The 14,614-nt window shown below is 43.8% G+C and overlaps 1 protein-coding gene across 1 annotated transcript in view; it reads right to left on the bottom strand.

Moving 5' to 3' along the window:
• The window catches only part of LOC115466325 (histo-blood group ABO system transferase-like), a 102,967-nt gene extending 90,709 nt beyond the window's left edge, over nt 1-12,258 (bottom strand). Inside the window, exon 1 of the mRNA XM_030197502.1 lies at nt 12,194-12,258. The gene's annotated coding sequence lies outside the window, so the exon portion shown is untranslated. The remainder of the gene's footprint in view (nt 1-12,193) is intronic.
• Nucleotides 12,259-14,614: the final 2,356 nt, after the last annotated feature.

Below are 14,614 nucleotides of genomic sequence, written 5' to 3'. Positions count from 1 at the left end.
AATTACAAGAGTGTGAGAGGTATCAACTTTCCCCTCCCAATGTTCTCTTATTAAGTCAAGGTGCCCTCTCACCCTCCAGCCATAAAGCAGCTCAAATGGGGAGAACCCTGTAGACTCCTGAGGTACTTCTCATTACAGTAGGTAGGGCAAATATTTCTCCCAGTCCCCGTCTCCTTTTCTACGAAAGTCTTTAACATATGCTTTAATGTCCCATTAAATCTCTCCACCAACCCATTAGTTTCAGGGTGATATGGTGTGGTATGTACAGATTTCACTCCACAGTGTTCCCACAGATCCTGGATCAACTCAGACATAAACTGTGTCCCTTGGTTTGAGAGTATTTCTTGTAGATAGCCTACCAGGGAAAATATTTCTAGCAGGGCAGTAGCAATTTTCTCTGATTCTAAGGAGAATAAGGCTACCGCTTCAGGATATCTGGTAGCAAAGTCCACCACAGTCAATATATCTTTTCCCAGTCCAGCTAGGAACAGCTAGAGGTTCCGCTATATCCACAGCTATTCACTCAAAGGGCTCACTGATAATGGGTAAAGGTTTCAGGGGAGCTCAGGGATGATCTTGGGTCTTACCCACTTTTTAGCATGCATCACAGGTTCAACAATAGTCAGCTATGGCTCGAGATACTCCTGGCCATTAGAAGGTGGGTCAGTCTAGTGCATGTGTGTGTCACTCTCTGATGTCCTGCTGTGGAATATCATGTGCAATCTGTATGCCCTGGGCACTATAGGCTGCTTGCCAGGGCCTATTAGGATCAGCAGGATCAGTATCTGTACAACAAGCCCCCTTTCCATAGGATACGATCTTTACCAGTCTCATTGGTTGGCTGACCATCCTCTGCCTCAGGGCTTCCAGGTCAGGGTCAGAGCGCTGTGCTTCCTGAAAAGCATATCTCTGTCCTTTATCAGTATCCATATCTGGAAAGGTCTCTGCTAGTGACTCTGACAAATCAGGGTCAACGGTCTGATCAATAGGTGTGTCAGTTAAGTCACAGCCTCAGTCACCTCTGGAACTAGTCCTGATGAAAGCGCTGGAGCGTCTCCTCCTGTCGCTTGGTCAGCTGGTTCCACCTGGACTGGCTCAGGATCCGGAACTGGAGAGATGATCTCTGCTGCTTCTGTTTGTTAGGCTGCCCTGGCCTTACTACAGGTAACCGTAGCAGAAATGCTGACTCCGCTACCAAGGGTAATGTTCGTTGGACCCATGTCGGTCCCACACACAGCATTGTGTAACCCCCGCCCCTTTCCCTGAGTCCAAAACTCACCAACCGTGTTCTGGATTTTTCTATGTTATAGTCAGGGCCGAGTACCATGAACACAAAACTCAGGAAAGGAGAGAGTACAAAAAAAACTCACAGAAAGAACTAAATTATAAATTGTTTTATTTAAAGCATTTAAAAAGCTTAACTATATTTATATTTAGCAACTAAGTTTCTAAACTTTATAATTGTAACATGCATTCATTAGCTATGTCCCAATTCTCTTTATTATTTATTTTCTGCTATCAGTATTTTAACTTTCCAAGCTCAACAAAAATAAAGTTTCATATTTCTTTCAGTTCAGAATCAACCATATATCACCAGAGCTCCTGTTCAGTGTCAGATAAGTATTTGTTAACTTATTTCACTCCTTAATGGTGTCCCTTTTTACTGTTAATATAAAATAATCTTTTCCTAAGAATTTGATTCTTTGTTTTATTTTTTTAGGTTGCAGAATTGCAGATGTCTTGTTCTCTTCAAGATCCCAGGTAAGTATATTGTTTTTTATTTAGCAATACACACTTAGCTCAGTCTTTTGTTCTCAGTTGCAACTCTGTTTCTTGCGTGGGGGCCCAACGTCTCAGCAGGTATCAATGCACTCTGGCGCTTCTCCTCTTCTCCCTTCACCTTTCTCTTAATAAAAATAACGGAAAGCAAAACCCTCTCTACTACTACTTAACATTTCTAGAGCGCTACTAGGGTTACGCAGCGCTGTACAATTTAACAAAGAGAGACAGTCCCTGCTCAAAGAGCTTACAATCTAATAGACAAGTGAATCTCTCCCTTCTCTCTGTGGTCCTTCACCTTCCTGTGACTTTAGATTCAATATGCACTAGACACTCTAACTTTTCAAAATAAATTTAAATAAAATCCCCTACAATAAGAATCCTACCTTCACTTGTTCACCCTAATCTCTCAGAAGCGGTAGTCATCCTGTCATCAGCACCTTTGCTCTTTATAAGCTTGCTTTCTCAGTATTCCATTCCACTCTCCTCACACATGAACCCTTAACACCAAACTCACCTAATTAATTTCCTATTTAACCCCCCCCCCCACCTCTCTCTATCAGCCACCAGCCACTCACACTTTCTATAACCTTTTCCCTAAATTTGAATCCCTCCAACCTTCAAATATTGCTCTGATTCTCTCCTCAGCAGTGGAGACACTGACTCACACATCCACACACTCCTGCACTGTAACAGCTTCCCCTTCTCCTTCTTTTACTTCAAACACAGACACACTCACAGTGCTTCCTCTTCCTCACTCTGCTCAACTCTCAACTGCCCAGCAAGCTGTTGGCCAAGACAACCAGGTCTCAGCTTGCTCAGCGGTTGTCCCAGAGTGATGTCACTGAACAGAACCCTTATTTTTTTCCTCTCTGGAGGAGCCCAGGTAAGATTTTTTTAACCCCTTAGGGGTTACATTCACGCTGGCCAAGTAAAAAAAAAATGTACGCAGTAAACATTTTTTTTCACCCCACCAACTTACATTCCATCCCAATTCAACTTTGTGCACAACATTTCTTTTTTAACATGCCACCAATTTCACTTCATTCCTCTATTCAACGTTTTTACATTTCATAATGCTCATGTAAATAACTAAGAATCTCCCTTTAGTTTCTCTTTTAGAGAGTCGTACACCCACATCATCCCTTGTAATAGGTTCACAGTTTTTGTCCTGTTCCATTTCACAAGAAACAGCCCCTTTAGTAATGATGATCCAAGATGTTTTAGGTTGCTACATTTTAGTCTTATCCAGCTCTTTAGATAATTGTTCATTCCTTGGGGACTCCCCAACATTCTCTGAAATGATTATATCATCAGTTAAACAAGGGATTTTCATTAATGTCCCAATTAATTTGTTTCAGCTGATTTCTATGCAGTACTTTTTCTTTTCTACACCGCGTCTGAATTCTATATACGTTATCACATATTCCCAACCTTTCCACTACTTTATATGGTTCTTCCTCCCAAACCTTTTGAAGCTTATGTCGTCCCATGAAATTCTGCTTCCTGATCTGAACCCACACCAGGCTCCAGAATCTGTCCACAGGCACGCGGATCATAAGCTCTTTTCACTTTCAGTCCACTCTGTTCTGAAGATACTCTGACCAGGTTCATCCCCAAAATTTCAGGGATACCATTCTCTTCTGGTTTGTTAGCATTTAAATTGTCTCTGACTATGAAGATGCAGAGCAGCGACGGCTCTCTGCCCTAAACACTCCACGTCTGCTTCAATGCATCCCAAAACCGGTAAATCAGTGCCATTCGCTGCTGTTAAAGTAACCCAGGCATCTTGCAATTTGCTGACATCATTAAAATGTTTATAAAAGTAGCTCGCCACAATAGTGGTGACATCCGATCCAGTATCTATTATGCATTGGGTATTAATCCCTCCAAGAGACACTGTCACCACTGGGCTGGCCCCAATTGCTTTTTCCTTGAAACTCTCCCAGTGTGATTCAGGGTTCTTCTCCTGTGCGTTCTGCGTTCTTACTGCTATCTTCTGCATTTCTTCCGGAGTAGTAGACTTCACCAGTGCCTTTCCTTTTCTCTCAAGATTGGAAGTGCTTGCACTTGTGGACAGTTGGCTGTCCCCCCACACTTCTAGTTTGCGATACTCCAGGGACCACCCTCCGCTCACTTTGGCAGAACCTGGCTATATGCCCAGGTTCCTGGCACCTGTAACATATTAACAGTTCCCTGTCGTTACGCAGAGGGATTCTCTGACTTGCACTCCTGAATGACACTGCGCTTTCTCTTCTCCCGTCCTCCAAACGGTACAGGGTCTCTTCCTTTGGTTTTCGAGCAACTCATCTTGCTTCTTGCCCATCTGTCCCAATAATCTGGTTATTTCAGTCAGTGCTGAAACCAATACCCCCCTCTCTGATGAAGTAGACTGTCCCGAGATTTTGCCACGTCCTCGCTGCAAAATTCTTACTCCTGAGGATCCCACTTCCGGCATTCGCTCCTCTTCTGACCACCTGATGGCAGCCTGCATTAATTCCATGAATCAAATTTCAGGGTTCTCCTCCCAGCGCCTGGTCATCTCCCTTTCAGGGTATCATCCCTCAGGCCTAGCAAGAACTGCTCTCTCAAAGCACTCTCCGGACACCCTACTCAGGTGATGTCTCGTGCACGAATTGCATCTAGCTTCTCCTGTAGCTGGTATGCAAAGGCTTGATTGTCTCTTGTCATGCTGTCTTCTTTCATAGAATTCTCTGATTCTCAACCCCAATGGGACCTTGTCTCCATAAACTTGAAGCAGCAACTCAAACACTGCATCTATCGTGCGTCCTCGTTCCCGAGCCATGTACTTCACCGTGTCCTTTGCTTGACCCTTGATATGATCTTTCAGGATTTCTAGTTGATCTTCTGCTGGAACATGGAAAATCTTCAGGGCAGACCTGGCTGTCTCTATCCATTCCTCCACTGTTAAGTCTCCGGGATGGGTAGGAAACCCATAAAAATCAGGGATATTCTTTCCTTCTGGATCACCATGGTAATGGGTTGCTGACTCAGCCCACTCTGTCTCCAGCCTTCCATTGAATTTCTCAGCTCATTGATCTGCCTCTGCAACTCCTCCATCTTCCTCTGTTACCTGTGTGGGGACCAATCAGAAAGCAGAACTTCCCCACCCCTTCAGGTCAACTTTCCCCAAATGGATTACACCCAAAACTGTGTCAATTCAAAATGAACAATTATCTTTACAATGGTAAATGCTGCACCACAAGGTTTTCAAAACAAATATCTCCACAAAATTACATATGAGTGACCCACGCTCACTTTATGTGAATAAAGTGAGGCACTATCCTGCCGACTATGCCATTTTGTAACCCGGCCCCTCTCCTGAATCAATTCACAAACTTCAATAAGGTTCTAAAATCCCTTCCTTTTATAGTCAGAGCCGAGTACCGTAAATACCTGACTCAGGAGAAAGGGAAGGATAAAAAAAAAACTCAATAAAAATGTAATATATGAATTTTATTTTAAGACAATAAATAATCCCTCCAGTTAGTCCCCTATGCATACCCCAAACTTCCTTTCCTAGAATATTAAATTATAAAACATTACAGTGAAATGCAAACTTATTAATCATGTTTCTATTTTTCAGGATTCTTTTTGCCAGACGAATAACCACCCGCAACAGAAGCTTCACCTCAATATCAGATACGTACTTTCCTGTTTTAGAACTTAGTAATAAAACCCCTTCCTTATTAAGATAAAACAGAGTGCTTTTCTTTTCCAAAGAATTTGATTCTTTGTACCTAATTTTATTTTTCAGGTGGCAGTAAGCAGAACTACTGATATTCTTCTTCACAGGACCGCAGGTAAGTATTCTTTATTTATTTATTTGGGTCTCCCACTTAGCTCAGTCCTTGGCTTCCAGTTGAAATCCTCTTTCTTGCGTGGGGGCCCAGTGTCTCTGCAGCTGTGCAGACGCTTCACCTCTTCACTCCTCTTCTCTCTCCAGAGCGCGATAAGAAGATGCGCTGACCTCAGATGGAGCCAGGAATCCACACCTATTATCCTAATCTTTAAAAATCATAAAAGAAACCCTGATCCCTAACTAATGCAGAATATTTGTAACCCTTATTTAGAATGTTTAAATTACTTCCCTAACTAGCTTACCCATTAAAATAAACATATAATTATATAACCCTATTCTAAACCCTCCCAATTCTTTATTAATTTAATTTAAAGAAATGTGTGTGGGATGATTCTCAGGATCACAACTCTCAGTTTTTCCCAAATACACTGAGAACTAAATTCACAATAACCTGTGTAGGTTATTTAAATTAACCCTATTATTAATAAGGTTTCAAGTATCTTTTCACTTCTGGACACCTCAGAGTTCCTGCTTATTATATCAAATATTAAACATTGAAGAACACCACGGTCAGCAGTTTCTTTTAAACTGCTATAGTGTCCTTCTATTAACCAGGTTACCCCTTGCTTATAAATTCTACAGTTGATTTTATTAATCAAGCTTTTAGGATTATTCAGTCACAGCTGATTAACCAGCTGACACTCTCTCCTATCAAAGCCACAAAACGCGAAAGGCTTTCAAAACCAATTAATAAACATAAATTACATTACTCACACACACACTTTCATCCTTAAAACACTTAAAATCCGTTTTAACACAGATTTTAAACCATCACTGTTCACAGACCTTTAATACACGTCTGAACAGTGTCCAACTCACCTCCCAACTGACTAACTGCCAAGCTTGGAACTCTATCCCCAGCTCACGCTGCTAGCACAAGCCCAACACTCCAAATTCTCTCCAGCACACAGACACAGCATTTTAAACCAATTTAAACAAATCTTAAACATGTACATGCCAACAGCATCTTAAAATAATGTAAATTTTAATACCTAAGTGTTCCTTAAGCCCCCAAAAATCTTCTTTTCTTCCGTGCACGAGCCTCCTGTCCGCTCCGTGCACGAGCTACAGCTGGCTCGTGTCCACTCCTGCACCTGGCTTTTCTTCAGCGCGTGCAGCGCTAACATCGTCACTGCCACCTCGTTAAAATAAAAACCCGCTGTGAAAGTGCACCGGAGCACTTCCCCCAGCTCTCCTGAACCGTCTACGGACTTTTTTTACATTCGGAACCGGTGACTCCACGTCCTGCTGAACATCTGAATTTTCCACAACTTCCTCCTTTTTCCTTCTTTCTTCCTCAACCAACTTTTCAAACGCCCTCTCAATCTTATCTAATTTCTCTTCCATTAGTGCTAGTAACTGAGCTTTCTTCTGTCTTTGAACCAACTCCTCAGAGAGGGTCAGGACCTCAGTGGTCTGATAGACCTGGTACCACTGTGTTGGACTAGACCTGGGTTGCCGGACCCTTTCAACTTCAGGGCTTGACTCATATTACCACAGGCCTAGGTTGCTGCTTCTGGTTGCCATGGACCTCGGCATCCTCTCATGATGGAGGTCTTCCACTGCCCAGTCAGCTCGGCAGTGTCGCCAGACATGACCTGCTTGACCACATTTGTGACATATGAGAGGCCTCCAGTCCTCTTGAAATGAGAACCTCCCAGCATTCTCACACCACTGTCCATGATGCCAACTTGCATTTTTTCTACAGTATTCTTCTTCTTCCCAGTAATCTTCTCTATTATAATCTGCTCCTCGATCCCAAAATCTTCTCTGTTTCTCCATTCTGTGGCTGGAAGTGAACTCAGACCCTCGGGGGACCTAAAAATTAGCCAGAAACAACCCACTGATACACATTCCACAATACACTTTAAATTTACAGGCAAGGCCACCCCCAGGGTGTTAAGTGGGGTGATTTATCCTGTCCATGACGCCAATTGTAAACCCCCTGGTGGCAGAGCAAGGTATTACAATGATGGTACCAAATATGTCACAGTGTTTCCCCAAAATGACTCAACACCAACCAGGGAGTTTAACAATAAAAAGAAAACATTTTTTTTATTATTTGAACTATATTTAAATGCTACCGAAATCTTACCAACTTGCAAATTTAACATATGTATTTTAATTACAGGTTTGCAACACAAATCAGTTTAGTCTCTAGAAACATTGAGTGCATTTTCAGATAAGTATAAATATTAGTTACATAAATCATTTAAGTGTATTCAATTCCACAAAACACCAGACTCTTCAAAGTCTCCCCTCTCCTGTCCCTCAGACCCCTGGAGACCCCCAAGGATCTCAACATGTAAGTTTTCCTCTACTCTTTTTTTCTTCTTTTAGTTATCTCTCACTTATTGTTCAGGTTTCCTTTACTTTCTCTTATGTGCACTTTTTAAAATAGTTTCAGTCACTTAGCTGCTCTCTTTGTTTTCTCTCTGGCTCTCTTGAACGGTGGGGGGGTGGGCGCCTTTTCTTTCAGGTGATGATCTCCAGCATCAACTTTCTTCCAGTCTTATCCTAGTAACATGTTTTCAATATAGCTCCTTCCCAACTGCCAGCCTGAGCTGTTTGTCACTCTCCTGAGAGTTCCATCAGCATGCGGAACACTCAGCGCATGCACACAGACCACTCAGTTTCACTGCACTGCTCACTGTCTCCACACCAGATTCAGAATGAGCCAAGTAATCTTTTAACATTTAACCCATAGGGTTACATTTGGTACCGGCAAGCTTTTAATTATGCCTACTTCTCTGTATCCAGGCTTGGTACCCCAATCCAGGAATACTCGAGCAATGGGTACTCTGGATCCATTGGCTAGCACTACCTCTGCAGTGCGCCTTGGTAGAATAGCATCTTCTGGCACTAGCTCTGATCGTAACAAAGTCATGCTAAAGCCAGTGTCCAGAAGCCCAGCCACCTGGGTCTAATTCACAGTTACTGGGGTACTGTAGTGTTGTGAATGGCCAGTAACTTGATTTGATGAATGGTCAGTAACTTTTTGTGCTGTGGCAGCTGTGTGGGTCTCCTTCATGGTACTGGAGCCACCCACGAAAGCCGCCAACCTTTGTGAAGGAACTGAAATGCTCTTTAGTGCATTCTTGGGATTATCAGGGAAATCCGCTTTGAAATGTCCTGTACGTCCACACTGATAACAAGAGCGCTCATGCCTAAAGTCTTTAGGATTTTGGGGAACACTTGAGGGTTTGCTGATACTCTCTGAGGTTGCAGGGATATTTGGCTTAGGGCTCTGGCTGCTGCGGATAAGGACGGCTTCTCTTTGCCAACCAGGGACGATTCATAACGATGTCAGCCAACTCAGCCGCTTTCTCTGGAGTATGGGGCTGGTGATCTTGAACATGTTCCCTCACCTCTGGACGGCAATGCTGAAGAAACTGCTCCAGGACCATCAGGTTTTGGCAGGCCTCCAGGGTTTTAACTTCAGCTCCACTGAGCAAACACTGATGCTGGTATCTTAACTGGATCACAAACTCACTGTGAGTATCATCTGCCCCCTTCTGCAAAGTCCGGAACTTCAGTCTATAGGTCTGGGGTGTAATGACATAATGGTTCAACAAAGCTTTGCGCACCTTCTTAAACTTGGAGCACGTCTCCATGGACAGTCCTTGGAATGCCTCAAGTGCTCCCAGATAGCATACCCAGTCTTTCTGAGGAATCTCATTGAGGTGACAAATTTTTTCAAAGGCAGTTAGGTATCCATCAATGTCACTTCGGGTATCATCAAACTGCGAAAACAGTGGATCCTGCCTTGGGCCTTGACGCAGGGGTTGGACTGGAGCTTTGGGTATGAACCATTTCCATCTCCATCTTTAATTTCCAGAGCTGGTACTCCCGCTCCTCATGCCGCTGTCGCTCCTCGCTTGCCACTGCCGTTTTTTTTTTGTTACATTTGTACCCCGCGCTTTCCCACTCATGGCAGGCTCAATGCGGCTTACATGGGGCAATGGAGGGTTAAGTGACTTGCCCAGAGTCACAAGGAGCTGCCTGAGCCTGAAGTGGGAATTGAACTCAGTTCCCAGTCCCGTTCGTCTTGCCTCAGCTGGTCTAGCTGCTGTCGCTCTAGCTTGTAGATATGGCTGGATCTCAGCTAGCGGCATCTGGCCATGCCAACTAACGGGTCTCTGCCCACAAGGGATCTGCTTTCCCCCTAGGAGAACTCTGTGCAGGCCGGTCCTGCAGCTCCTCCCCGCTGAGGTTATCTGGTTGCTCTTGTGTTACGTCAGGCATCTCCAGTGTCTGCTAGTGGTCAACCATACCTTGCACCCATGGCAAAATTTGACAGTGAATGTGCATGCATGCTATCTTTATGAAACTTGTTGCAAAGCCTGTGAACAAAAAGTAAACTCAAATTTTTTTCCCAGTGTAGACCATTTGATAACTGCCCCCTAAAGGACAAAATAAATCATCTTTGACATGGGTAAATCCTCATTTACCTGATAAAAATGCAGTTTGCCTATACTTATTACTATCCTGTATGTACATATAAAAGTGACTGGAATTAGGTTGGAGAGTGCAAAGATTTTGCTGGTGATATTCAGCCCATGGCAGCCAGTGATTTTAAAACCACAGAGAGTCACAGGCTGCATTAGACCCAGATAATCAATGTGGGGCCATGTCCAGGCAACTGGCATTGCATATTCATTTCCATAGGTAACATATTCCACAGCCTAGCCTTTGGAATGGGAAGGAATGTTCACAAATGGACTTAAAGCGTATATGTTTAACAGTGGGATAACCTATTTGTAGAGTACAATAATAACAAAGCCACAAAGGCTAAGTCCAGAGGAAGGTATCACAAGTAATTCTCCAAGGTCTTGAATTCAAACCACAGATCACCTCGACAGTAACCAGACAGTGCCCTGGGGGTCAGAGGTGATATTTAGTGATACTGTCCAGTTAAATGTCGCTGAATATCCCCTCTCAGCCCAATGATTGGGGTTTAAATGAGCAAAGTCCTTTGAATATCTGTCCCTTCATTTTTAAATCTCAGCATGTGCTTTCACTTGCAGATGCAAAGGTCATGGGTACTTATGTACCTGCATTGTGCATGCTGGCCACATTGAAGATGAATGTATAGTCCTGTGGGCAAAAAGTTTGAAATCATCATATGTGGAGTAGCATTTTTGATATGACATCCAAATCTGACTTTGGACGTTTTGTTAAAAATGTCCAAAACTCCAGTGTCAAACACAGCGATTTTCGAAGCAGAAAAACATCTAGCTTCTTGGTCCAAAAATCGCTATATTTTAGACCTTTTTGTGCTCAGTGTGTCTTTCTTTAGGGACCATTTTTGAAAAGAAAATGTCCAAGGGAAAAATACACAAAAACAAGCCATTGGGATGTCTAGGGGTCAACAGTCCTATTAGACTGGTCGCACAGAAATCCCAGCAGAGCAGTGGGTCAGCCTAGGGGCACTGCAGTAGACTTCACATAAAAGGTCCCAGGTACACATCAGACCCTACCTCTTTTACAGTTATATGGTGAGAGCTCCAGGAATAGCAAAAATGTACTGTGCCCAACTGTACACTACTGCAATAGCCCTTAAGACTGTAGGTGTCACCTATAGATAGGTTCACAAGGCATTTTGTGGCTTTTCGAAGTTTCACATATTCTACCACAAGTGTACTAGTTAGAGTGGGATATGGGCCTGGGTCCCCTTCTCTAACAATCCACTGCACCAACCACTAGGCTACTGCAGGGACCTGTGTACTGCTCTAAGAGAAATGGCCTTTATATCTGCAGCTGTCATAGAGCTTGCTATGTACTGTCACTTTCACTTATAGGGGGGTGGGAAGGAGTCAGTGATCACAAGGGATTAAGGGGGGGGGGGTCATACCTTCATCTTCCAGTGGTCATCTGGTCAGTTAGGGCACATTTTTAACACTTACTAAGGTGCGCTAGCATTTTTAGCGCACACTAACCGTGCAAATGTCCACAGGAATATATGAGCATCTACACGGTTTTCACGTGCTTAGTATGCGCTAAAAATGCTAGCGCGCTTCTAGTGCGGCTTACTAAACAGCCCTTAGTCATTATTGAAACATGTCTAGACAAAAAAAAGTCCTATTTTTTTTGCCTTAGATGTTTTTCCATGTTCCATTATCACAGAAAAATGTCCAAATCATAAGCCCACCCTAGTACTCAAAGCACACCTCCAATATGCCCCTTTGCGATTTAGATGACTGCAATGAAAAATGTCTTAAATATGAGTTTTTAAAAATCATGATTTGGATTTTGCGAAAACATTCCATCTGCCGCTTTGTGCCATTTTTTGGATGTTTTTCTGTTTCAAAAATGAGCCCCGTCAGTGTCTTACATGTACTTTGTAAGTGCTGTAGTTCACCTGTATGCTTCATGGGGAGTATGACACTTGCCTTAGAAATACATAATTGACAGTCCACCTTTAGCATTTATTTCCCATTGAGAATGCAAGCTAACACTAGAGATGATCAATCATCTAAAAAATAGAAAGATGAAATGTTAACAGTATAGAAGAAATATAAGTAAGTTTACCTTTCCACGCAGGAGCCCAACTTATAGCAGCTCAGTCTGCCAGGATCTTTCTCTCTCTGCCAGAGGCTGTCCGCCCGAGTCAGTAAAATCAAATCAGAATACATTAGTTTAAAATAGAAACAAGGAAATGTATCCAGATGCAAAACTATACACGTCAAGATTTTAATTACTTGCATTTTCCAAATCCAGGTTCAAGATGAGCTACAATCAAGTACACTAGTTTCAGGAAACAAAAACAGCAAAGGGTGTATCTTTCACTGATTACAGGTTGAAGAATAGACCCAGGTCAGGTCTTGTTATTTTCCCTGGGGGATTGCTGAGGGAAGACTCCCCTAAGCTCTCAGGTGTGGCTCTTAGCTGCCAATTACCAAGTACCTTTCAGGACAATTTTGCATCTGAGATCTTACTGCCAGCCATTGACTTAGCGGTAAGGTCTCTCACATTAACCATGCAGTAATTGCCTTTGCACGTCAAGTTGGAGTTACTGCCTGATTTTCACTGCATGTCAGAAAATGAAATATAATTTCTGGCACGCATAGCAGATGTGCGTCAAAAATGAATTACTGCACGGGCCACACGGTAGCCGGGTGATAACTCCTAATTGATGTTCTGTCCTCTGACAGCCTCGCACTAGTTTATGGGAAAATTAGGTTCTTACCTTGGTAATTTTCTTTCCTTTAGTCATAGCAGATGAAGCCATTACGTATGGGTTATGTCCATCAACCAGCAGGGGAGATAGAGAGCACTCAAACTTTCACAGTGCCCTCTTGGCCAGCTAGCTCCACTGCCTCTTCAGTATTTGAAGCTTCCAAAGCAGTATGGCAAACCGCAATGGGAATCACAAGAGCTTTCCTCACAGCGAACGATGGCCCATCACAAGGGCATGAACTCATAAAGGAGGGAATGCACATCCTCCTGGAGGGAATAAACTCATCCTCCTTATTGTATAAGTGGAGGGGAACAACGCGCCTACTGGAGGGAATCACACATCCTCCCAACACACTGGAGGGAATGAACTCATCCTCCTATTTATAGAACTGGAGGGGAACACACGCGCCTCCTGGAGAGAATCAACACATCCTCCAAAAAAAACATGCTGGAGGGAATGAACACATCCTCCTAAATTTAAACTGAACATGAATCCTGAAGATTGTTTTCCAACTTTCTCCCAAGGAAGGAACTTCAGGAAATTAGAACAGAACCTGAAAAACAGATTCACAGCATACAGACAATCATACAGGGAGGGCTCATGGCTTCATCTGCTATGACTAAAGGAAAGAAAATTACCAAGGTAAGAACCTAATTTTCCCTTCCTTGTCATCAAGCAGATGAAGCCATTACGTATGGGATGTAACAAAGCAATCCCTAGATAGGGTGGGAACAAGCCACACCACGCGCTAGCACTTGTGCACCAAAACGCGCATCCCTCCTGGCAGCCACATCCAGCCTGTAATGTCGGGCAAAGGAGAGCTTAGAAGCCCATGTTGCTGCACTGCATATCTCTTGAAGAGAGAGTGCTCCAGTTTCAGCCCAAGAGGAAGAAATCGCTCTAGTAGAATGTGCCTTAAAGGCTACAGGCGGAACCCTGCCGGCCAGCAGATAAGCTGAAAAGATAGTTTCTTTGAGCCAGCGGGCAATAGTGGCTTTAGATGCTGGAGACCCTCTGCGAGAACGGATAGCAAAACAAACAGATGATCAGAAGTCCTGAAAGAGTTAGTAACTTGCAGATACTGCAGCAGAGTCCTGCGCACATCCAAAAGGTGCAGCTGCCCAAAAGATTCTGGAAACTCTTCCTCTGAAAAAGAGGGCAAGAAAATAGGCTGGTTTAAGTGAAAGGCTGAAACCACCTTAGGCATAAAGGAAGGCACAGTCCGAACCGTGACTCCGGACTCTGAAAATTGCAGAAATGGGTCTCTACAGGACAGCGCCTGGAGCTCTGACACCCGTCTCGCCGAGGTAATGGCCACCAGAAAAACGGCCTTCAGTGTCAAGTCTTTCTCCGATGCTCGCCGAAGCGGCTCAAAAGGAGATACCTGCAGGGTTTTCAAAACTAGCCCCAGGTTCCAAGCTGGACAGGGTGCTCGCACTGGAGGTCGGAGCCGAAGCACCCCTCTAAAAACCGTGCCACTGGGTGAGCAGCCAAAGACACGCCTTCCACCTTACCACGAAGGGAGGCCAACGCTGCCACCTGCACCCGCAGGGAATTATAGGCCAAGCCTTTTTGTACACCTTCCTGCAAAAAGTCCAGAATCGGCGAGACAGGAGCCCGCATTGAACAATGGCTCTGGAAGCACACCAAGACTCAAACAGGCACCAAATCCTGGCATAAGCCACGGAAGTGGACCGCTTGCGGGCTTGCAGGAGAGTGGAAATAACTTTATTGGAATAACCTTTATCCCTCAATTGCGCCCTCTCAATAGC

The sequence above is a fragment of the Microcaecilia unicolor genome, chromosome 3, assembly GCF_901765095.1.
Source record: "Microcaecilia unicolor chromosome 3, aMicUni1.1, whole genome shotgun sequence".
NCBI classification, from domain to species: Eukaryota; Metazoa; Chordata; class Amphibia; order Gymnophiona; family Siphonopidae; genus Microcaecilia; species Microcaecilia unicolor.
Note: the sequence above shows the minus strand (reverse complement) of the source record. Positions and strands in the feature narration are given on the sequence as shown.